General features: G+C 38.8%; 1 protein-coding gene across 1 annotated transcript in view; it reads left to right on the forward strand.

Moving 5' to 3' along the window:
• Positions 1–225: 225 nt before the first annotated feature.
• The window catches only part of LOC126380291 (inverted formin-2), a 96,857-nt gene continuing 70,456 nt past the window's right edge, over positions 226–26,626 (forward strand). Inside the window, exons 1-2 of the mRNA XM_050029599.1 lie at positions 226–363; positions 11,748–11,871. The gene's annotated coding sequence lies outside the window, so the exon portion shown is untranslated. The remainder of the gene's footprint in view (positions 364–11,747; positions 11,872–26,626) is intronic.

Below are 26,626 nucleotides of genomic sequence, written 5' to 3' on the forward strand. Positions count from 1 at the left end.
TAATAAAAACAATTAGCACAGGTAAACAAGCAGTAGATTATGCAAGGCAACCGCGCCCTGCACAAAAGGACTAAACACAAGCGTTTGACAAAGTGGTGGTTGGTGCGGCGGATACCCGGCCGCGAGCGGAGGCTGCGGTGGCCCGGGGCGCGCCCGCCGCTGGAGCGCCACTGAAACGAGCCGCGTTACACTGTATTATCATTAGTGAAAGTCGAAGGACGCCGGACGACGGCAGTGCGTTGCTGACGCCGCCAGCGCGCGCACGACTCGCGCTACGAACGACCGCGTGTGCCTGTGCTTCGAAAACGCGTTTGACAGTTCCAAGTTTGAAATTGAACGTTCAAAAGACAAACACTGATTTAAGTACGTCAGAATTTTTTATATTATTTTTATTAAGTGACATCGACGCGGAAGCTGCGTGTGCGCATCTCGCGAAGTTTGAATTTAACGGTTAAGCGTTGCGAATTTGTTTCGTTAGCTAATGTCGCTGGCGTGTGAATAAGTTAAGGCTTTTGGCGAGATGCAATAAATACCTTGACGACCTCATTTTAATTTTGAACCAATACAAGTTTAAATTTTTTATTATTTTAATTTACTGCTCTATGATGTGATTTTTTTTTTATTTATATTGTCAGATCATAAACTAGAGCTTTTGACGTTACGAATAACTTGTAATGGTTAATGTCGTTAAAACATTTTAATCCTACTCACTAAGCCCATCTTATTAATATACCTACTTAATTGATAATTTCATCTTCATATAATTTAATTTAATTACTTAGTCTATCTTTACCAACATTTATCGTAACATAATCTTGTTTGTGTTAATAATTATTGTCATACCTATTTACCGCTGCTCTTATTAGGTAAAATCTGATATTAGAATTAGCTTACAAGTAATTGTTTTTTGGCTGTGACACCTGTGTTACAAGCAAATTAAAATTCTATATCGATATTATCTACGTGTAATTTTGGGGTAATTCCGTTTCCCAAAAAAAATCATAATCTACTTATACTTAACTAATATAGTCAAATCTAAGGTCCTTACTGCTTTGTGTTGATCACCTTATGACAACTTAAGGAAATCCACGATTATCTTTCTCTAAATATGGACATCGATAAAGTATAAGATTACCTATTCATGACAATCTGACTTAAATGTAATGTATGTCTGAAATCTTATGAGTTTCACATGTAGACACAGAACCTAATGTTTATGCACTTTCCTATAACCCGTGTTAGAGATTTTATTATTTTCTTGTAAATTATAAATAATGTTTTTCTGATCATCTATATTCCGGCGGCGACTACAAACTGATTGAGTATAGACACGTCACGCGTAACGCGCAATATTTCTTATTATAATATGTGTGTCTTCAAAAACCAAATTTTGTTTAATATCGCCGTATCGAGATTAATTTTTTTGCTGTAACCGGAATGTCCTTCAAAGTTGCTTTTATATTAATTGAATAATCTAAGAACATTAGTCGCAGTCTTCGTATAGCACCTACAACAGCAGACAACAATAGGAACGTTTACAAACCGCATTACGTATCAACAAAACGAGAACGAATGAATACGAACGAAATTCTCACGGCCGAACCTATTTTCCCAAAAAATTAGAAATCCAATGTCAAACACCTGAGCGACGCTTGACCGGTGACCAGGTCGATATCGGTGACATCCCACCCAGAACCCGGTTATAGAACCTGTTTCGATGCTACCCCGACAACTTGCAACCCACAAAACCCACGCGACACTACCATACACAAGACCATCTTCTAAACTCTGCCGTATAACCACAGGTACCGACTGATCTCGATAAAAGGGCCACATTGAATAATTCATTAGATGTTTTTACATATGAGGATGGTGCTTTAGGGTTAACAACTCAGATAAAAGCGCAGTTAATTATAATGGAGACAATATTGATGGGCCTAGCCTTCTATTTAAAGTATTGGAATCCGAACGATCTTCCCAAATCAAGACGGACCGATTGAAGACGACTTGTCGTCTACCGTATAGTTAGAAAAGTCATGTGAACGATGTTGCACTCGCTTGTAAATTATTTCAAAAAGCGGCAAACTGTCTTATTATTAAATTAAAAACAGTCCCAGAGAAATAGACTTACTTAGTTTATAACAATTTGAGTCGCATTCGAATAGACCCTTCGTACAAAAAGCTCCGGCCAGTCGGAGTACTAAACTGGAAATCTGTAGGTGAGCCAAGAAGGTCAGCCGAACCAAAACAGGAGTTAGGGCCTTGATCGGCGCGTACGCCGAGGCGCGACACCCGCCGAGCATCGCTACTAGCTAGAGACAGACAATCACCAATATTATATTGGAACTCAGCAGACTGTTTACGACGATAAATTGTAGTTTTGTCTTAAATTAGAAAATTCCATATTCTGTAAAATATCCTTCAGAAGACAAATTTTTAAGTATCATAATAATAAAGTATCAGTGTGTTTAAAATATCAAGGTGCAAGCCCCCCAGTTTCCTAAAAGTTGATAAAAATGATAATTGCAGCAGCGTCACAAGAGTGCAATTTTTTATGAACAGAATAAGAGCTGAATTATTCCTGGCCGCTATTTCGAAGGTGTAAGCTTCGTAGAATGACAGCAATTTATACTGAGTTTGAATATTAATCGTGGATAGACGAATAAGTGCGTAATGATATTCCATTGTGTGATGACATAAATACTTGTTTGGGTTTGGTTGACGATATTGGTAGTGACTCCGGACTTCGACTGCTCACCGTTAACTCTGATAATAATCACCGTGGACACTTCCTGCTTGCTGTCAACTTGTGATGTCGCTGTCAAGAGCTCAAAACCGTCAACGCACTACGTCGCGTCGCCGTCAGGTGCAAAGTCTTCCTCATACTCGGCGCTCAACATTTCCTCATATATTTCAGCATCAAAATTCACAGTATTTTTAACCAATTTCCATTTCAAAATCAACACTAGTTCTAGTTAAAATTCCACGGAGAAAGAAAAACGTCTCGAGACGCCGGAAGCCGAGCTTTGTGTAGCGGAAGGTGTCCACGTTTCGCGACGGAAAATAAAAATAGATGGTCACACTTAACTATGCAGCTAGATTAAGATGAGCCGTCCGGTGTGCCTGCAGCTGGCAACCGCGGCATTGTCCTCCGCACAAACGTCGTCGGTGCAGGTGCGGCGGGGGCAGCACGTGTCAGGGCTCTCGTCGAAGTTGCCGAGTGCTAAGGGCTCCGCTTCCTCGTCGGAAAATAGATCAAACGCCGCGCGCGCCAGAGATTAATTTTCACCATAATTATCCTTAATAACTTTGTAATATCCACATATCTATTTACGTTGGGGTTTCGTAACATTTTGGCGCCACTTTATGGTGTTTTTATAAGTTGTAGTCTGTTTGTATTTCTTTTGAAGTTGTAACATTTTTGGTTTAGTGTTGATGTCGTGTTTGATGTAGTTTTTTAACTTAACTTGATATGTGTAGCCTTTTAAACAAAAAAATGACTGGAAAACCCTGCCCTGTACAAACATATTGGTTCATCTATATGTATTTATTTAAATGTTAGCGTATTTCCATCTAGCTTTTAGCTTGTAGGCATGCAACGGTAACAAATGATGCGTGTGCAGTGTCAGTAACTGTACGGAAAATTATTTACCTCAGCCTCCACTTATCCTAAGTATTAGTTTTACTTGTTTCTGTATGTACCTATACATTCCGTTCATTACTTAAGTCCGCAGTTTGAAAATTTCTCAAGGCATGCACCTAGAACGTTTTCCTCAGGTCATTGAAAAGTATAAGTAATTGAATATTACGCATGCACTTAACACATAAATGGTCTGCTTCAGTGTTTTTGCCGCAAACAGTTGCATCTGTATCTGACCAATACTCGGTGATAGGTAGTTTGTAAACTTTCTGTATTCGTATTCTCTTTTTTTTGTTTACAATACTTTACAATTGTCAATCAATAATGTTTTCTTATTCCTGCGCTTGCTTATTAAGTGTGTTGTTCACTCTGTTTCCAGTTTCTTTTAAATCATTTGTTTACATTTTAAATCGTTGTTCTTGGATTTATTTTCATTGTCTGTCGTGATTTCATTAGTGTTTGAAGTCGGATGAGGTTTGTCATTCATATCAGTATGAGTGGAGGTTAGCCAATATTGGTCGGACGGATGTGAGGCGAGCCAAGACGACATACGGTCGTGACAGGCATTGAGCACTTAGAACACAAACATGGCTTTACTTATTGTACTATATATGGTGCACTTGGTTACAGTTGTAGGTATAATTAACATGTACGTCATATTTTCCAAACAAGTCATGAAGTAGTTTTGAAGATAGAAATCAAAATCTTATAGGTACCTATAATCTATGCTACTTTTTGCAAACGGCCGCCATGTCTAGTTGTGCGATCGCTCGACACATCATCTGGAAGTCCAAGTTTCATTCAAATTGAATTCCCCGATAATAATCCCTGGTACAAAGGTTGAGTCGGTCATTGACCTCCAGGTCGCTTTTGGCTGTTGATATCTACTCTCTATTACCATAATTCAGTTGGTGTTTTAGTACATCACTCGTACATATATTAGGTACATGATGTGTCAAAATAGTTATTCAAGTATGAGGTTCAAACGGAGTTGATTCAAGTGTTCGGGCCAGGGCAGCTGTACTTTGTCAATACAATGACTTTCAATGGAAATACTTGTTGCTGCTGTCAAATATTTATTTGCTCCTAGATGAAATAAGACTTTGTGAGACTGCCCTTTGTTTGGTAAGGACTTTTCAGGCTTGAATCACCTGATTGTCCGAAAAAGTAAGATGATTCCGTTCTTCGGAGGGCATGTTAAGCCGTTTGTCCCGGCTATTAGCCGTAAAAACACCTCCACCAACCCGCAGTGGAGCAGTGTGGTGGAGTATGCTCCATACCCCCTCCGGTTGATTGAGGGGAGGCCTGTGCCCAGCAGTGGGACGTATATAGGCTGTTTATGTGTGTATATTTAATGTAAAGTTGATTCTGTAATAGAAAATAGGTACTAAGTAATTTGAGTACTTAGTTCAATAGATACATACTCTTAAGTAAGATATTCATTTGTTTAGTAAGTATTTTTTGCCTTTTGTTCTATTTTGATGTTTCATTTTCTCTGTTCGTCCTTTTTACTGTAGGCAGTAGTGAGTGGTTCTACCAGTAGTGTCATGAGAAAATTTACTTTTCCGAGACGCAATCGCTCTTAATGGCTTCTGAAATTGGTGGTGAAATTTCATATATAAAAATCAATGGATTTTATGGAAAAACATTGTTCTTGTTGTGTTTCACTACAAGTACAACCCGCTTAGGGACGGTACTGAAAAGTATCGGCGTCCGAAGGACGTAATATACAATCCCGACGACCCGATTACTCTAGCCATAGAGGCAGCCAATCAGCTCGCGACACCAAACACTTCAGGACCCCGATACCTATCCCGCCGGCGTGGTCGACGATTTCCCTCAATCAGCGCTTATCGCTATCGACCCACTAGGGTCACTAGGGTCTTTCAAATATTTTTCCTCTCAGGTGACGCCCTGAGCCGAGGTTCGCGCCCAGATGGGCACCCTCAGGCCTGTTGTCTTAAACGTTGTACCGGGTGAGAGCCTTCAGCACTCCCCATTTGTCCGGCCAAGTAGTTAATGCCATCTGCGGCATATCCACAATAAGTCACGTCAAAAAAAAAACTACAAATACAAAGAAATAGCACAGTGTGTTCGAATGAGTTATTAGGGATATCCATTACAGATCAAACACCTACCTATTTATTACCTTCAATAAACGGTGCCTCGAGCAATATTTTTCCATACACGCGATATTTCAATTAAGTGGTTATAGAACAGTCATAGGTATTGATTAGAGAAAATTATAGTTCTGTTAAAGTAATACGAGGTTACGAAATGTGGACAGTCATCGTTCAGGTAGTGCTTCACGCATCGTCCGGATTCATAAACTCACGCCTGCAATCCCTAATGGGGTGGGTAGAGACATAAGCGCAAACAGCACAGCCTGTCGCCCGTACAATGGTCCGTCATGTTCGGAAGATCACAATCCCTCTGTCGGTTTTTACGACACGCCCGGGAAGATAAACAGCTAAACGTGTTTTATTGGCTCCCAGTAAAATGTTTGTCTGCTTTTATTTTCTAGCTTCACTGTTGATGCTACAATATGAGTACTAATGTAAATATTGGCTCGGCCAAAATATGTAATTTACCTGTTTCGACAAATATGTCGGACATACCTAAGCACTCGCGTGCTAACCAGTGAAAGTGCGACCTTGCCAAGAGAATAAACAGTAAACCGCGTAAATGTTGCCAGCCCTAATATTTGTCTAAACAGCGCATGCTCTTGCGCTGTGCTTTCTTCATCTGTTGACAAACTCAACATCCGTCTTAAAACTGGCCCTAAATTGTAGCTCGTACTGTTGCAGAAAGTTGTTATCAATCTAGTGTTTGTTTCCTTAAACATTCATAACATTAGCTCACTACTACAGTGAAACTTGGTTAAGTGGGACCTGGATAAATGAGAAACCTCCATAACTGGAACTCATGCTGAGGTCCCAACACTTTGGCACTGAATTACCTCTGTTAGTGGGACGAGGTAAGCCTCTATATCTGGGATTCGTTCTTTCGATTTATCATCATAGTTACCTCTATAACTGAGACAGCGAGTAAATTTTATATGCATAAACCTCTGTAACTGAGATAACATTGTTTGTTTACTCATTCTTATTCTAGCCACAAATTCCACACGTAATTCCAAGTACGTAAGTACAAATTTTGAGCTTCAATTACCTTCATTTTTAGTTTCCCTTTACTATCATACAGATTTTTATTTGGAAAATACATAACACTGTATATCGCAAACGGTTGTCGGAGTTACATCCGTCGCCAGATGAACTAAGTACCCACATGTCACCGAGCTTTCTGTAAATTTTTCTTCAATCTTGCTAAACAACATTCTTACTGAGCCTCTTAGGTACTTATTTATTCTTGGAAATAACTAGGTCTATCTAGAGGAAAGTGTCCCGGGCGGTTGAAAAGGTCCCATTGAAGCAATTCATCTAAAAAACTAAAAATTCTTACTATTTGACATTTGTTAGAATTGCACACTTACGTTTAAACTTGCAATATTGCTTTTTTACGTGAATTGTTTCAATGTGTTCCTCTAACGCAGTATCAGGGGTTCAATAAACATTATAACTTGCGTTGAGCGGATGAAGGATAATAGAATTGCAAAAGCGGTATATAAAGCGAAAGTTGATGGTAGGGCTGGCAGAGGAAGACCGAGAAGGACTTACGATGATCAAATTGGAGATGTCCTTAGAAAAGGTTCAATACGATCTACTCTGAACCAGTGTGCGTGTATGGAATTCTATAGTCTCTGCTTATCCCGGTGGGAAATAGGCGTGAGTTTATAATAATAATAATATAACTTGCCATCATATATCTTAATATCATTCCAATGGTCTACATTGTTCAGTGACTGAGCGTCCTGGATTCGATTCTGGTGGGGACACGCGTAACATAGCATAAACTTCGTGAGACTGTCTCTAGTTCGGCCAGGAAATTTTTGTCGGCCAAGTTTGAAATCGTCTGATTGACCGAAAAATAAGACGATCTTCGGAAGAGACTTTAAGCCATTGGTCCCGGCTACTATTACTAATGTATAGTGAAGTGAAATGAGGTATGTGGAGTTCGAAGTAGAATCTTAGGAAAGTGAAATGGCGGCCACTCGGCTGCTTATGCTAATTCGTATGTCGACTGGTACACCTCTTATTTATGACGTCGGTTAAGTTACAGCGAAGGTGTCATGTATCTGTCATTATGTGGACGTGTTTTGTTAATATTTGCGATGTGAAACTTATTATAATTCATTTCAATTCATGTATTATTTATTACATACATCAAAATAAAAACAAAGTTACCAATGTGACCTAGCTAGTGCGTGCCAAATGATGGGCATATCGCTTAAAACGATTTCTTCCAGGCAAACATAATGAGAGGAAATTTTGTAAAAGTGCAAAGATTGCGGGTGCAAATGAAGTACTACACACATAAATACATTTTTGCGAGTTACCCCATGATAGTCACCGAGTGATCTTGAAATAGGGATAGACGCAGGCGCAGCAGACCAAGCGGAGATGATGCAATTAGATCGATTTGAAAAGCTACCCCACTGTGATACGTACTTAAAAGACTATTACTGTTGTTTTAAAAGAATGATACCATGAAAGTACAGCCTAAAAAAATATTTTTAACATAGGTACCTAACCGAGCATTGGGTACCGGGCTACTAGCCCAATTATTACTCCCACCAACGCACTAGACCAGGGTGATGGAGTATGTTCCATACCCCCTCCGATAGATCGCAGGGAGAGTCTGTGATCAACAGTGGAACCTATATAAGCTATTTATGTTATGTTTAAGTAATCAAAAGCTATTCAAGAAGTACTTTTTACTTCCCAAAACATTAGGTACCGGCGCAGGCGCAGCGTTGTAACGTACGACGTACATACAACAGTCAGTAGCTTCAAGGCTGCGCGCATGCGTGGGATGACCCGCCGCTGACATTAAGTGCTATAGCTAATCAAACTACATGGTGTTCGGTTTTAATTACTTACTAAGTATAATATACGTGCCTTCGAGAATATTATAGTTAAATAGACGATTCTTGATATTTAAATAAGTATTAAGAACGAAACTTAGTAGATAAAACTAAAATGTAGTACTTATGTAGAAGTTTCAATATATACTTACCTATCTTTTTTTTAAATCGGCTTTACCGATGTTAGCTCTTCCACTTATGTTTTGAAAGATACTTAAAGCGTGATTCAAAGTCACAAAGCATCATCATCATCCCATTAACGTCCCCACTGCTGGGGCACGGGCCTTCCCTATGGATGGATAGGGAGATCGAGCCTTAAACCATCACGCGGGCCCAGTGCGGATTGATGGTTATTAACGACTGCTAATGCAGCCGGGACCAACGTCTTAACGTGCCTTCCGAAGCACGGTGGAGCTCTAGATGAAAACTTTTTTTTTTGTAGTCACCCATCCTATGACCGGCCTTTGCGAAAGTTGCTTAACTTCAACAATCGCAGACCGAGCGCGTTTACCACTGCGCCACCGAGCTCCTCAAAGAGACCTTGATTCAAAGTCACAAAGCATAAAGTTTTAATTCTCAGTAATATTTAGCGCAGCTCTTAAATAAAGAGAGAGAGAGAAGATTTAATTATATTTCACCCACAAAATAGTTTTTGTTACAAATATTTATTCAGTAGAACTTTATTACTTAATTACCTCAAATATTTTTTTAAAAGTAGTTGGTACTTAACTTGAATTATGAACGTTATGCTAACCAAGTATATTATGTGACTTATAATAGCAGTTTAAATGTTATATTTCTAAAACAAGTAAGTAAGTACCTACTTTAATGTGATCATTTCTATTAAAACATGTTAAGTAGAAAAGTACTTTAAATTTATTGAGTTTATAAAGACATCACTGCTAAATACCAAGTTCTTTTAGTACAAATTATCTTTAGCTTAAATATGTATACTCAAAGTGTTTCTATAAAGTAAAATAAATACTTACAATAAAATCCCTCATCTTCGGAGGGTCAAAAGGAATTTATCTTCCTCTTTTATCGCGGTGATAGGACAAAGCAAGAAGCTCTCGTATCACGCCCGCTCTATCTGCGCCGGGAGATATGCGCTCGCGCACCTCAGCTCCCGATGGGCACGATATATTTATAGACCCTGATAAGTAATTCCATTGCACGGTGAACCTTTGTAACTTGTTCGATCATAGTTTGAATGTAAAGTTGTTTTGTTTGGGATTGGTTGGAAGATTATTTAGGACTTTCTAGGTAGACATACAATTACTTACCATCAGGTGAAATTGTGGTCAAATGCTTGCCTATCACGCACAAAAAAGAATTGGCTGACAGTCCTCACTTGACTCACTCATCATCAGCGATTGCACCTATTGTGATTACTTCTTGTCCCAAGTAACGCATCACTAAGGACTAAGGACCATATCTCACTAGGACACTATGGTGGCGCCACCACAAAAAGTATACAGACGAGGCCTAGTAAGTGGTGAGGTAGCGTTTATACAATTGGAACATTTTGTTGGTGGCGCGATCATGGTTGCGCCACCGTGGTATCCTAGAGAGATAGGCCCCTAGGACGAACAACCTCCGTGGTCCAGTGGTTGAGCGTTGGGCTCACGATCCGGAGGTCCCGGGTATGAATCCCGATGGGAGCATACAACACAAATTACTTTGTGATCCCTAGTTTAGTTAGGATATTATGGCCTGATCACCTGATTGTCCGAAAGTAACATGATCCGTGCTTCGGAAGGCACGTTAAGCCGTTGTTCCCGGTTACTTACCGATGTAAGTACGTAGTCGTTATATGAGCCATGTCAGGGGCCTTTGGTGGCTCAATAATAACCCTGATGCCAGGGTTGATGAGGTTGGTAATCCACCTCACAACCCACACGGTAGAAGAAGAAGAACCCCATAGGGCTGTTACAGACAGACTGCGACATGTTTTTTTTTTTAACTTTGCTTACTAACAGGTGCGCGCTCTTAACCCTCCTCATTTGTCCGGCCAAGTAGTTTATGCCATGTGCGGTAAAATCTACAAAAAGTCACGTCAAAAAAATACGGAATGTATATGAACTGCAGAGTTGACGCTTGTCATTATTGCAACGAAACTGCAAACATTATGATTTGTGCTGCAAACCGACTGCCATCCAACTGCGACAAAATTCGGTTAGTCCTATTGCAGTTTGATTGCAGTTGGTTAAGTTCTAGATAGTAGGTACGTCTTTTATAGACCATAATGTTATTTTCGGCCTAGTAAGTAATAAGTAAATGTCAACCAAAATTTCATCGAAAATTCCTAATTCTTAATTATGAATTAATTACTTAATGAGGGACTTTCCATAAAAATATAGGTGTCGCTGTACGCACATGTAATATTATGAACTGACATGTTAAGTATGCATCTTTTGTCTATGTGTTTCGGTATAATGATGACCCTTTTTATTACCTACACCTAGGCATAAATATAATTAAAACACATAATAACGGGTTCTTACCGCGTTTAAATGGGGATATGAGACTCCCGATATTTCGACACTGTTGCAAGTGCCATGATCACGGGATGACTGATGAGATTGGAGTGGAGTAGGTAGATCCATAATTTTCTACGGGCAGACATATCTGTCTACCCTCTTTCTTTGCCGCTTGTTTATGTTTTTGATATCGGAATGTTCGGAACCATCTGAACTCGCACCAAACTCACTACGACAAACCGCACTCACTGTCACTTTAAACGCGGTAAGAACCCGTTATTATGTGTTTTAATTATGATAACAACCGCGTAAACTTAAAACAATGTATAAATATATTTTCCACCCATTATTATTCTGATCAAAATAAAGAGAAGCAATATAGGTAAAAGCAACATAATTCTATGCATAGATCTGATCCAAATAAGCAACAATTATTTTTATATTATGCTTCTGCCATTATGTACCCAAGTTATGAGAAAATAGATAATTATCACGTTAAAACTGGACAAGCGCCATCTTTATTATTTTTGGGGAACATACCCTGGAAAGTACCTCATTAAATATGTGTGTGTCGAAAGACCCCCCCCCCCCCCCCTTCCGCGTGTCCGGGGACATACTGTAAAGCCAAGTTCTTTTGTTACAGGTTTCAACGCAACCTAAATACAGTGCCGACCACAAGTCGTGACTTGTGGAAAATGTGATGTACACAGACCAATGACTAAACCTGTGTGTGAGAGTGTACGTGAATGATACCAGCGCCAGTCTTGGTAAGTTTGTTTGTTAATCGTTATGATTATATCTATATGTCGTGGCCAGATCTTAGAATTGCTCATTAATGGTCATATTTCATGAAATAACCAACTCAAGGTGACCATATCGTTAATGCAGGCGGTCTCCATGTTATGTGGTCTAATAAAAATGCGAATAGTCGATTAATTTCTTAGCTTCAAAACGAGCATATCATGAAATGATCAATTTTAAGATCTGGCCACATACATTTATATTTTGTTGTTTTTATAACAATTATAAGTGTTATGATAGGTGCAATTCATGTTAAATAGTATAATATAATGTTACGACTATATCCCAATAAATGCTTTCTTTCTTCGTTAGTCAGAAGAACATCCATCGCAAGATGAACTAAATACCCCTCATCAAGCTTTCTGTTTACCAACGTGATAGGTGGTGAGCCGTATCTTCTATCAAATTAGTCGCATTATTGCAGCGCTGCATCCGCGCGACGGCCGCGTTGAAAGCCTAATGAACTTGGCCCCTCTTTTATATCAACAGTTTTGGCGTGATAATATATTCACATAGTAATCGTAAGTACACAGCTACTGGTAATAACATTTCGCAAGGAATTTTACGCTCCAATTGACATTGATATTAGAAATAATCTAAAGGTACCTATATGTTGTCACCAACGAATGTGATTTAAACGAGTGTGCGCCCGCGCCGCCTACGCTTTGCTTATAAGTGGAACTTGGTACCAAGATATGGAGTTATTGGCAGGAAATTCAATATAAAGTTTAAGGGCGTCTACCTACATTGTTTCTACGACTGTCTCTCTTTCGGAGTCGAGCTTTGGGTCATACTCCGTTTTATAAGATGTAGAACATAAGATACGCTGCTTACTTCAAAATGGCCTATTACTTAGGCTTTTTAACGGTCTCAGTGATCCAGTGGTTGAGCGTTGGGCTCACGATCCGGAGGTCCCTGTTTTCAATCCCGGTGGGGACAAAAATCAATTCATAATCCTAGTTTGGTTAGGATACTACATAGGTACTGATCCGTGATTGTCCGAAAGTAAGATGATCCGTGCTTCGGAAGGCACGTTAAGCCATCATTAATTTCATAGAGTACCACCTACTTACTGATTTAAGTTCCTAGTTGTTACATGAGCTATATAAGGGTCATTTGGCGGCACAATAACCCTGACACCAGGGTTGATGAGGTTGGTAATACGCCTCACAACTTGCACGATAGAAGAAGACCCAAGGTTGCGCCACCAAATACAACCAACGAGGTGGCGTGGCTGTGATGGCGCTACTATTTATTTCTTTGACGTGACTTATTGTAGATTTGCCGCAAATGACATTAACTACTTGGCCGGTCTAGTAGTGAATTCCGTGTGATCCAAAGCGAAAAGTCAGATAAAAAAATACAAACGACTGAGGTGAAGCTGCGCGGGCGCGCCGGCTCTGCACATAATATTATCTATTAATTTGCGCTCTGTCAACCGTTCTCAATCAATTACGCATTGCCAGTACATCTATTGATAGAAATTGCACAATTGCTGTCACTTAGCACACTTGACCATCGAGGTATGGCGCGGGCGAAGAGCGGCGGGCGGACGCGGGTAGGATGTTGCATTAAAGTAATTCCTGTAAAAACCATCTAATTTTATTTTAAGTTATATCTGTCATTTTCTCATCCGCCGAAAAGGAAAGGGACGGGTAATCGACAAGCATAAAATTTATGGAACATACGTCAATTTTAAGCACAAACCTAAAACAACCGTCTAAAATTTTACGTTGGCCAATAACCCGATAGAATTAAGTTGACAGCACACGTCAAACGGTTGCGTACCAGCGAGATACCTGTTTGATTCGCCCGGTTTATTCATTCATTTACTCATTTTTCCAAAAGTTAAGAGCTGTAAATTATCCGTCCCTTTACTTTTCGGCGGATAAGAAAATGACAGGTTTAACTTAAAGTAACATTAGAAGGTGTCTGCAGGAATCGGGGCCAATATTTCGCTATATATTTTTATTATAGACGGCTATACGGCTGACCTGTCACGTTGGTCTAACAGAAAGTTCGGTGAGGCGTGGGTACTAAGTTCATCATGTGATAGATGTATCTCTGTTTACCCCAATTGAGATGTAGTCGTGAGCTTATGTTAATGTTATATTTCACTTTTTATCGCCATTCTACTTATCAAAATAAGGGCTGTAATGTCTTTAGGACACCGTGAAATTATTCTGCCGACGACTAATTGCTTGCGCAAACAAGTGTGGTTTCCTTTATACAACTGCATACATTTTGTTGGTGGTGAGGTAGGGCTCTAAAAGTGGTTGGGTTAGTTCGGGGGGCGGGTGGAGCTTTCCTCCCCATTCGGGGGTCACAGTTTGACATTTAAATAATCATATTTTTTAAAATTTATTATATTCTAATAGCTACCGCTAGTGGATTGTGCCACAGCGTGTCAACAAAAAACAATTTTGCATGCAATTTGTTGTCATGATGAAACTCAATGCGCCCTGATTGATTTATTACGCGCTAAAAGTTGTTATATTGATTGTTTTAGAATGTGGAATGTGAAGTGTGCGAGGGGTTAAGTCTATACTAAAGTATTATACATGAGTAACCTTGACACCAGGGTTGATGAGGTTGGTATTCCACCTCACAACCCGCACGATAAGAAGAAGATACATGAGTGGGTTAAGACTTAATGTTTGGATGTCACTTCACAGATTCTGATGTTTGTAAGGGAACCTGTCATCATATCATTACTAATTTAAGAGCCACGCTCTTGTCGGTGTAGCGTTCTCCATGCTACTTTTAGGGAAAATAGGGCAGTGGTTTCCCTCTTGCCTTCCGCCCCGCAGTACTCTGTCTGACGCGATTGCGCCCAGAGTAGTCTATTTCAAAGCCGTCCTAGGACTCCTGTCCTCCGCCTCTGAATAGTACTGACAGTTACTGCTGCCCTCTGTCAGGTTCTAGGTTACAGTCCCAGTGACTGTGTGTTAGAGTTAAATTATTTATGGGTAATAACGAATATGCTTTTTGACTTATTAATTCGTTTATATAATACAATTTACAATAATATTAATTTTGACATTTTAGAATAGAATAGAAATTGTTTATTATAAAAGGATCATCATCATCATCAGCCCATTAACGTCCCCACTGCTGGGGCACGGGCCTCTATGGATGGATAGGGAGATCGGGCCTTAAACCATCACGCGGGCCCAGTGCGGATTGATGGTTATTAACGACTGCTATTGCAGCCGGGACCAACGGCTTAACGTGCCTTCCGAAGCACGCTGGAGCTCAAGATGAAAACTTTTTTTTTGTGTGGTCACCCATCCTATGACCGGCCTTTGCGGAAGTTGCTTAACTTCAACAATCGCAGACCGAACGCGTTTACCGCTGCGCCACCGAGCTCCTCAAGGATACCACACACTAAAACAAGACAATAACATCACTTATTTTTTTTACAAAACAATTACATAAAAGCATAACTGATGTTCGAAGAAATTATGATTAGGTGGTGGTGGACGTCCTGGAATAAAATGCCTCACTCAGCACAAGTCGCGGCGTGAACCACGACGCTGGTGCTATGTGGGTGAAGCACGAACGTCGTGCGTGTTCCATAAATATGCGTTAATAGTGTACACAGATTATATGTTTAATACCAAATCGAAGAATTATGGTAATAAACAAAAATATATCACAAAATTTATGTATAAATATTTAATGTTAGTATAAATACGTAATTAATGTAGGTAGGTATAAACGGTAAGTAAATATAGTACCTAATATAAACAAATGCGCGTTCATAGGAAGTGTTGTGTCATTTTGGCATTTTTATAATACATACAGCGTCTTCAAATTAGTCGCATTGCTGCAGCGCCGCTGTTGCGCGACCGTTGTTGAGATTAATTAAAGGACTCCGTACAATACGCAAAAACCGTCGATCGAATTACACTTTTTAAATAAAATAATTGTACTTAATTCCCGATGATGTATCGTCGATTGAATAAAACTGTCTTTCAAAAGAATGGTGAAGATTCTCCTACGTTTATGTCAGTAGCAATCAGGTGACACGGCAGACATTTTAAGGTACGACCTTGTAGCGTCGCAAGCGTCGTGCGTGCGTCGTATGCGCACCGGGAGCCGGAACAGATACGCCGCCCGCTCAAGGTGCCGGACGACATTCCGACTGAACTTCCAAAGGTGGTTGCCGGGTGATTATGTGGTTGAAATCGCTAATTGAGTGATTGTTTGTACGTAGGTATATTGTTTTTTGATGGTTCCTGGGTTGGGTGTAGGCAACTATGTTGTTTAGTAAATGACGACAGAATAATTCGAGATTAACTAGTTAGAGTAAACACATACACTTCGATGCAATATGTAGACGAGGGTTGAGATATTGATGAAGAATCTGAATAAAAATTTACCTTATTTTTTTAATTTTGATGTGCTTAAAATTTGTTCGACGCAATCTGCTACCCTTGGCGTCCGTGACGTCACTAGTTGCCCGACCTTGCGCGTACGCATCTGACAGGTTGTTATTTATCCGAAGGCACGAAGTAGGCAGCAGCCTTCATCTCGAACAGATGTTCACGGGAATGCTAAGGTGGGTTTTCGCAACGGCGCTGTATAAGGCGAAACGGGTCATTGCTATCTGCGCGACCTTATGCGCTGCGCGTGAGTCTGCGCCGCCGCCGCGACGCCGGCAAGTGTGTGCCTTGTTCGACGCTTCCCGAAAATTCTCGGATTGCGTATATCGGACAGGTATATGTGTGAAAATCGATTTAGCCGATGGAACGAAAAATTCCCAAATCAGAAGCCTCAGGCGCTATAAAGCAAACAAGTTAAAAAAAAACGTTTTCTTCAAGTTGACAGTAACAACGGCCTAACCCTGTAGATACATATAGGTCGTAACTCTACTGACTTGTAACTATTTTGATGATCCCATGACTTTCATTAATAGTTTTGAATCTCGTGTAAAAAAATCCAATTTACTAAGTCCCGATCGCGGTATATATCAGCATAAAACTGTTGCGGAAGTAAATATTGCAAGTGGAAGTGTAAGCCAGCTGAAACCCGTGGGCCGACCACCTGCCAGACTACTTGATTACTTGACTAAACAACTAAACTGCTCCTTAATCGACTTCCCAACACCAGCCTTGACCCAGTCGAACAATCACAAAACGACATCAAACATTACTCGTCATTTATTTGAGGAAAAATATAAATAACAATTCGTAGTAATAAGAATACTGTGTTCGCGTAATCTAAGTGCTTGTGACTAGTTGTGACGCGGTCAGTGCAAAGTCTCATGATCCCACATGCAAGTTGTTGGAAGTAATTAATGTGTTGTCTGGAGCTGTGAAGTAGTAACATCTGGTTCACAATCTGTTTTTTATTAGGACAAGAAATATAATATTTATTTGTGTCTACTATAGATAGTGATAATGTTGTTGCATCTGTAGGCTTGTAATCCGATTTTGAACAATAGCTGACTGATACCGCCAAATATGTTATTGGTATAGGGCTAACATACACAACGTGATAAAATCATCGATCGATTAAACAAATTTTGTAGAAATTGATAAGTTTGTTTTTTTCCTATCACGTCATAATTATATCGTCAGAATCGATAAAAATACCGTGACAAAATTTTATCACGTTCTGCATGTTAGTCCTACAGGTATAAATAAATTTGTCAAGCTCGGCATTGACAATACAAACTTGGTTTGTTTACCACAAAACGTTGTAAAGTATGACAAACACGCTACGTGCTGCCCTTAGACAGTTGTTGCTATTTATACTCGTAATCCGTCATTCGCATGAATGAAAATGACAAATCTTCTTGGAAATGCCAATTTAGGAGTGAATATTTTTACTCATGGCCGTCGTGGGCAGCAAGTAGCCAACCTGATACTGAGTCACCTCTGGTCTCCTAAAGATGGTGCGTTCTTGCACGAACACTCACCGTGGTGGGTTGGTGAGGACTATAGATGGAAGAAGCCGCAGGGTATGAGATATTAAAGATAATCATAACATAGAAAGAGATCTTATGTTTGAAAGAGGGAAGAAAAAGAAGAGAGACAGGAAAATATTACTAAATGACTAAACTGTAAGTAAAAAAATAAACTAGATTTAAAATGATGGACTGAAATATATATCTAATAAGTTAGTCAAAATAACATAATACTATTCAGCATTAAAGAAAAGTACAACTATTATTCAACGACCGTAAAAATATAAGCTCACGACTTTGTTCCCGATTAGGATAGTCAGAGGTCGCCACAAGACGAACTAAGTACCCACGTTACACCGAGTTTCGGTTTTTAATCATGGAGATAAACAAAATATAATTGGTATAAAATATTCAAATTTTTAGAAAATGAAAAATAGTTCCCGTAAAATCAATCTAACTAAGATTAGAAAGAAAGAAAGAAAGAAAGAAAGAAACATTTATTACTACGTAGATTACGTTTCTATCTGGAGGTTGTGGACCTCCTGCGGACTGGTTGAGCGCAGACTGATTTATGACCACGGAGAATGTCGCATCTGTCAATCATTCGTTTAAATATCTACGGTTTTTATCGCGGCAGAGAAAACTCGCCGCAGGGAACTTTTCCTAGCGATTAGACCATAAACGGTAGCACTTTGCGGGCTCTTAGTTAATCCTTGCGTCAGACTTTTCTATTTGAAAACTGATGAGATGATTGCTGACTTGATGTTGGTTGATGTCGCCGACGTTGCGTCATTAAGGTTTTTTCATATTAAATGTATCCGTTTTGAGGAACTCGATCCTAAGAGTGTACTGGTAATGTCGTCTATTTTTGTAATGTTCAGTTATATATATTTTGTCTACTTTTTTCTTACTAATGAAGTCTTTTTTACAGAGTTTATGTCCAATTAATATATTTTAGTTATAATATATTCTAAAGGTATCAGAGATTTCATCAGTGTTTCTAAACTTCTAAAAAATCAACCCTACCAAAATAAATGTAGCAACGCAACAGTTTTGAAGATCACTAGTTAGTAGAACATAAATAAAATAGTAATCTCCAAGTTTGTTCAGCTGCTGTAACTTAATTTTATGAAAATTTTATTAGTCAGCTGGAAAACATTTAAACTTAACATTTCACATTCAAGGTCAATGACTTTCGAAGAATATTCCCCATAAAACGGTTTAGAATAAATCTCCTCTTGTTCGACCAAAAACAAATAGAGCTTTCTCGTTCACACCACTAGTAGCTTCTAGCTGTCTCTAATCCTCTGGTAACAGGTATCGGTAAAAATATCTGAAAGTCCTCTAATCCCTTTTATAGGAAACACATTGTGAGGCAGGTCAGGGATTAAAAACCTATTTACAGTTTTGGGATAATTCGGTACAGAGTATACTTTTAACCTGCTGTCGATTGGATTCTTCCGTAATGTGACTTTCCTAGATTAACTTTTTTACCAGATACTATTCTCGGGTTGGATGACGTCGTCCTATTCTTACTTTTTTCTCTCAAAATTAGTAAGACTTTGTCACATTATGCGCACTTACGTGTTTTAGAAACTCTGTTTTCCCCATCTTATGATTTGTTTGATATTTCATTTACACTATTTCTCAATTTTTTTCGTCTGCGGTAGGTAATGGGTAATGGTGTAGAGTCTACATCAATATGATTATGATACATACAGAGTTGCTGCATACAAATACCTCAATCAGCGGCGCGTACGGCGAACAATGTAAATGATTTAACTGCTTCGCGACGTGTGCGACCCGCACATGCGTGGTACTGACCGTGTATTTGCTACTTTGATTTAAAAATCTTGCTGATGTGTTTAGTCGAATAATCCCAGAAGTGATAAATAAATTTACGATTTTTGTTGCTATGCTAACAGTCAAAATGGCCGTTGTCTGTTTATAGATCGTGTTCGGGTTTTTAATTTAAGTAAGTAAGTAATAATAAATACAGATTAAGAGAGCAACGCTTTTTAATAATACAAACATATTTCGTCCAGCCATTTCATTAGCATATTACTTTAGTTTTATTACATTAGCAGTCGTTTCTGAGAGGCATTAGACCTATTAGCCACATTAGTTTTTAGATGTGTTTTAATAATCTTCATTTTTTTCTTTATTGTGTGGCTAGGCGAGATAAAAAATGTCGATTTACCGTGTTCGGTGTACCCGTCTAACTGCTTTGCTGCTTTCGTGTCTAAATACCTGCATCGACAAGAACGCGATAAAAATAGAAAGTATTTTATATTTTTTTCTTGTAGTAATGTCACCTAGTATCTTTATTAGTGTTCTTTTTGTAATTTATGGTCTTATATCTATTTAGTCGATGCTAACTAAGTAGTTGAGGTAATTACTTGTCTGGATATTGCTTGACTTAGACTGGACATTAGATGTTATTTTTATTTCTACTTGCACTTAAATCGATGCTTTCTATTACAGTTTTACATAATTACAACACACATATGGCCCTCGTACGTATAAATGCTGGTCATATCATCATTGACCACAACTTCTTGACAGAATGATGGTAGCAGTGTCATGCTTTGCTCAAGCGTGTTTTTACAATTTTAAAGCTTTTGACGTGAAGGCATCGAATGCACCTCTGTTTCATCGAAGTTGGGACTTGTGTTACAAAAATAAGCGCGCGCAGGACACTTCTCGGAATGTGGCGTGTCAAGTGGCGCGCGCGCGGAATGCGTCGACGGGACGTGCGCGTGCGACGCCCGGTGGCGGTGGCCCATTGATGATATACTGTTCGGAAGTTAATGAGGATAGCTGAGTATTAGCAAGATTAGAACGATCATTTCGTAGTGCTGAAGTTGCGTTTTGGGTTTGAGTAACAAACAATAGATGCAAAAGCTCTCTTTCTTTCCTCTTTCTTTCCTTCTAAAGTTGGTGGGATATTTCTCTCACACGACGCCCCGGGCACCCTCAGGCCTGTTGTCTTAAATTTTGAACTGGGTGAGAGCCCTCAGCGCTCCCCATCGAGTAGTTAATGCCATCTGCGGCAAATCTACAATAAGTCACGTCAAAAAAGGTGTCGTATTTACATAGATTTTACCAAATGGAGGAACAGCAGAATGGTATTTAAAGAGAAGCTTTTTCCATACACCTAACAATCAAGTAAACGAAGAATTATAGGGCTAGCTGTAGTATCATGTGTTACTTACTTGTAATAGTGTACACTCAATAGGTACTCTCCGCTTGATTGTGGCGTGAGACCTATCAGCAGTGAATCCTAACATCACCGTTTATAATCACTTCCGAATCAAACTCAACAAGTGGGTTAAGTGCGATTGTATGCGCGAACAATGAGCCGTGATTCGTCCGTAACAAATGTCGGCTGTGGCTCACACCGGGCGTCCTTGCCTCGATTCCTAGTACAGCCAACGATTATTAACTGTCGTAGCCTTAAACGTGTCTTCGAAGATGGCGGACAGCGGAATCAATAGGATTGGCTATACCCAGTAATAATATTGCCACTTTGTTATGCTCTTCTTCTGCGCCATTTTGACCATCTATAAGACTTTTTTCAATTCGTTTGTTTATAATTTACAGGTTTTTATATTTATTTGTATTTTTATGATTGTCTTTATCAAGATAAAGATTCCTATTCAAGAGTAGGTATCGATCGTGTTGTTGATGTGACTTATTTTGCCGCATATACCATTAATTATTAAGACGGAGAGAATATCATGTATATTGAAAGTACATTATATAATTTCATTATCACGACACGCGGACTATTTATATTAGTTACTTATCATTTAGTACTTAGCATTAGAGTCCGCTGTGCTGGTGGCCGCTAATTTAAGCATGTCGCTACAGTGGGCGGTAAATATGCATTTAACAGTAAGCGCCTGGGAACACTTTGTAGCGAACGATCTTCATAAAACATAAGTGTACTTAGATTAGACTTCACCTATAATTTTGTAAGTAATTGCAATAATGCTAAGCATGGATCAAGACTGTTCAAAATTGTGTTACCATAAACTTTATAAAGACACTATAGTTTTTTTGGAAAATAATTAGGTTGAGGAAAGTGTAACCGACAAGGAGATGATAATGACAAGAAAACATGTCATGTAGATTCACATAGAATTATCATTAACGTATTGTATGACATAAGCCGTTGTATATCCTTACAATTGACGAGTAAAAAACATATTAAAGCACTAAGTGATCAAGAGGACAACTCGATGACACGCGATTAAGTTTTTACGTGCAATGAGTCAGGCGATTACACATATTATGTATAACATGCAATGCCAAGGGATAATCGTTACAGTAAACAAGAATAACAATATTGTTTATTCAACACAACGCGAGCAATTTGTATGGAATTAAACTAAGTACCTTGTATGAATGTGAAGCTTGAACATGTAAGTATAATGTTACATATTTAACATTATTATTGTATTGTTGCTATCTTATTAGCTGCATTGTTAATGTATGCTTGCATCTGATCATTTCTTTGCAGACACAACGTTATAATATTTAGATAAATATTATTGTGATATCCATTTTGTTATTGTTGAAAGTAACAACATTATTAAAGCGCCAGTATTCAAAAAATGTCCATCTTCAAAAAATGTCTGTATAACAAAATGTTATGAGATGTCTATACTTTTAACTATGATTGACTTACTTTATTTTGTTTAAGTGGGAAGGACTATAAAAATGATGTCTCGCCGCGAGCCGTTCACGGCATTTGCCTAGCTACTAATAATAAACTCGTCGGTAGCAGCCGGAAATCCTCCTTATACTTTGTTAAGAGATTGTCTCTGCTTTTAACTCGATATTTTACATATATATAACAACCCGATACACTTTAAAATAGCCAAAAGTTAGTGTTACAAAATTTCGTCTGCCGCAAGGTTTGATTCTGGAACTATTATTATTTATATGAGATGCGTGCGATGAGTTTCTAAATACATTTTCAGAAGTAAAAATTATTATTTTTTTATAGTAACTGAAAACTACCGTAACGTGACAGCACCTAACCCAACCTAACGCTTAAAAATGCAGTTTTTATTTTGGGGTTCCCTTACTTAATCTGAAGGAGTTTTTCAGAAGCAACTTTCAATCAGATCTTCTAATCCAAAAGGAAGTAAGGCAAGGTAGTTAGGTGTCAGATATCTATAATATATTTTAGCACACGTGTCGTTCAGACTTATTGGTAACGGTATCTGCCCTGGGGCAGTCCAGCTTTCCTGTACGTCTGGTGACCTATTGGTCGGTCTTTATTGCCGGCTATTACTCCACTCGGCTGTTATTTGGCTCCGGTCCGTTTTCTTGCAACAAATGTTAACTGCCACCACATGAGCGTCTCATTTATTGTTATAATATACCGCGACCAATCGCGGGTTCTAGCATTGTGTAGGTACAACTACAGTTATATGGATGGTGTTCGTTCTTCCTCGAGAAGGTAACTATTCCCGCCTGCTTTGAGAAGAATATTTGGAATAGACCTTGAACTTGAGCCTTGATCTTGAGCCATTCATGAAATATATGATGAACGTTACACAAAGCATAAATAAGTAAGTAGATAAGTACTTTAGGGACAATTTTCTCCTATGGACTTTATTACTATTGTGTAAGAAATAAAAAAGAAGAAAGAAAGTCTGGGGAATTGTGTGAAGAAGGATATGCGTATGAAAGCTGTGAGTACCAAGACGATGACTGGCAGAGAAGAATACATTGTGCCGACCCTACTTAGAGTGGGATAAGGGCAAGAGAATGATGACTTGTATTACGATTGTATGTAACTTGTTCCACTATGTGCATCCGTCTTTACTTTGACGAGGGGTCGTCGACTCGCGGTAACGGTCCGGCGCCGTGACATCTCATATTTGTGTGACTTAGCGTGAATATTAGCACATAAACACATGTCGCTCCATTGTGACGGAGACAAAACATGCTCTTGCGCAACCGAACACCTTCTCTATTACCCATTAGCCTCATTAACCGGTCTTTTGGATAGGTACCTACGTTTTTGATTTTTGGGATAGTAATGTGAAGGCGAGAATTTGAACTACGTATTTATTTTCATTTCAATATCCCGATTCTCTTCATCTATCTTTGAAAATTATTGTTCTCAGAGTCCAAAGTTAAATGCACTTAATAAATGTACCATACAATCTTGTTGATAAACTACTGTGTAGGCACTTACATCTGCAAGTTTAAAATGCATTGGTCCATCTGTAGTGTCATATTTTACAAACAGTATCCAGAGGAGAAATTCAAGGGAACATTTGTCCAAACATTCCAATCCCAACAGAAGACAGCCGACGCAGCGCAGTGTCACGATCTCTGATCGGGTGACTCTATAAAAGCAAAACAAGAGGGTGCGCGGGCGCAATGCTTCGCGCGCCTGTTTTAACTTTTAAATAAGTACGTAAGGTTAATTTTTTTGTAAATGAACTTAAGTAAGTACCTCATATTTATTGTGTGAGGTTCAATACAATCGTGATTAAAATAAAAGAACTTGGAATACATGTCGGTGTCAGAAATTATCGTAAGTAACTATGGAAATCCTTGTGACATAAGTACTTTAAGAAGTCAAGTTATAATTAAGTCAACATTTGTAGTGATCTATTAAATGACCGGAATTAATCATCTCAATTTCATTTTGTGCCTCCTAAGGCAGAAAATGTTGAAAAAGTTACACAAAACACATTAATATAGATAGTATGATTACATCAGCCTTATATTCTCAAATGATTATTACTTTTATGAACCACTTAGCACATATTATGTCCATTAGGAAGTATAACATCTCGAGAGACATCTAATAGCTGCCTATATTTCAAAAGTTTGTTATTAGACCACAGTCCCTTTGCATTATGCATCGTTACAATTTGGCCACGGTAACCGTCAAGCGGAGCGTCTAGCGATTCTTAAATTCAAGTTAAGTATTTGACCAGAATTACCATGGAGGGATTATAATTTTTCGTAGTATTCTTAAGCTCGAAATTATTGTATCTGGATTTTTTTTGTGAACAATTTGATTCTTTGCCAAATTCTAAAAAAAAATTGCTCTTATTAACTATTTTGTCTGTACTTTAAATCACACCTTTCTTGTCTCATTTAAGTAAGCTTTAAATTTTCCGTTTTTTTTTTCATGTGGGTGAGGTGGATGACTAACCTCACCAATCCTGGTGCCAGGGTTATTATTGTCATTGTTGACAGTCTCACATAGTGATTTTTGTTAGACGTGTCTACGCCGGGACTTGAAACCAGGACCTCCGGATTATGAGCTCAACGCTCGACCATTGTGCCTCAGAGGCCCTTACTCATGTTGACTTTTGAAGAAATAGTATCTTCAACAACTTTCGATGAAATTATATACATATATAGCATAGAATTGAGTTTGTACCGCTGTTGCCTGTCCGCCTGCGTCTGTATACCAGTGCCCTAACTTCCCCGATGGATCCATGAGAAAGGGCACATTAGGGCATCCAGTTTTCATTGAGATTTATGTGACGGCGAGCACAGCAATTGGATAATGATGCTGTTCCACGCCGGACATCAGCTCCATTGATTACGGCTGTTTCGCAATCAATTTTTATTTGTTTATTTTTTGTAAACTCGCTTCGGCTTGAAGGACGCGGATCCACATATGATATTGCAAAGTTTTCAATGTCAATCTCGATTATCGTCGGGAGTAATAAGCATTGTCATGATTATTGAGGCGATATGACCAACCACGAGCCTATCCTAGATGTCACCCAATGGTTACAAACAAAAACGACATTACTCAACACTGTCCTAACAGTTAATATGAACCCGGTAAAACAAGTAAATTACCGTCACAACTAGACGAGCCCATTCCACTGAGTGGAGCAGCAATAAAATCTCAAAACTTGGTCATTCTTCGAGACAATGGCTCTGTGGATCTAATTAAATGGAGCGTATTACGAGTTGACGACGGAAAACAACCAAATAACGCGAAATATACTAATGTAGTGGTCGCCAAATGGCCCATTCACCGCTTTAGTGAGTTGTAGTTGGTAATTTTAACATACCTAATTAATTTATTACCTACCAAGTATCTAGCTTGCAGCTGCCTCTCAGTTTAGATGGAGATAAAGAAAATGCATACAAAGCTTTCAGCTCTTAAAAGGTATAGCTTCCAACAGCTTAAGACCATATTCTAGTAGGATACCATGATAGTGTCATCACAGTCGCGTCACCATCAAAATGCAGTTGACACTTAGTGTCTGGTCGGTTGCCCAATCAACAGTGTCCTAGTGAGATCGGACACTTAAACCGCATGCGTTAAATGTCGAAAGATGTGAGTATGATGGAAAATAAATTATAATAAAATGATGTCCTTGCTGATAAGCTGTCACCATAAATTTGATCATTTCCATTCTAGGACCCAACAATATCGTTGTATGACAATAATGCGAGAAGCTAATTATATAGTAAATTTAAGACCAGACTGTAGGCCTGACAAAACGGAAATGCTTCGATGACTAACAGGCTCATCGTAAAAATAGATTCAAGTGTTTGTGGCAGTTAAGCGCCATTGCTGAAACTGGCAAAGCATGCGCCTGATTCGTTTAAGTTTTTTTTTTTGAAAAACGGTTTCTTAACAGTTTAATAGTAACAGTGATCCGCTCTTGATATGGAGATCATAAGGTCTTCCAAATTTTTTTTGAATTCTGGTTTTACTTTGTCATAAAAAATCGTATGTTACTACCTTAAAATGTTAACAATATAATTAATACAATACACACCTGGAAATTCTGCAAAGA

The sequence above is a fragment of the Pectinophora gossypiella genome, chromosome Z (genome assembly GCF_024362695.1).
Source record: "Pectinophora gossypiella chromosome Z, ilPecGoss1.1, whole genome shotgun sequence".
Taxonomy (NCBI): domain Eukaryota; kingdom Metazoa; phylum Arthropoda; class Insecta; order Lepidoptera; family Gelechiidae; genus Pectinophora; species Pectinophora gossypiella.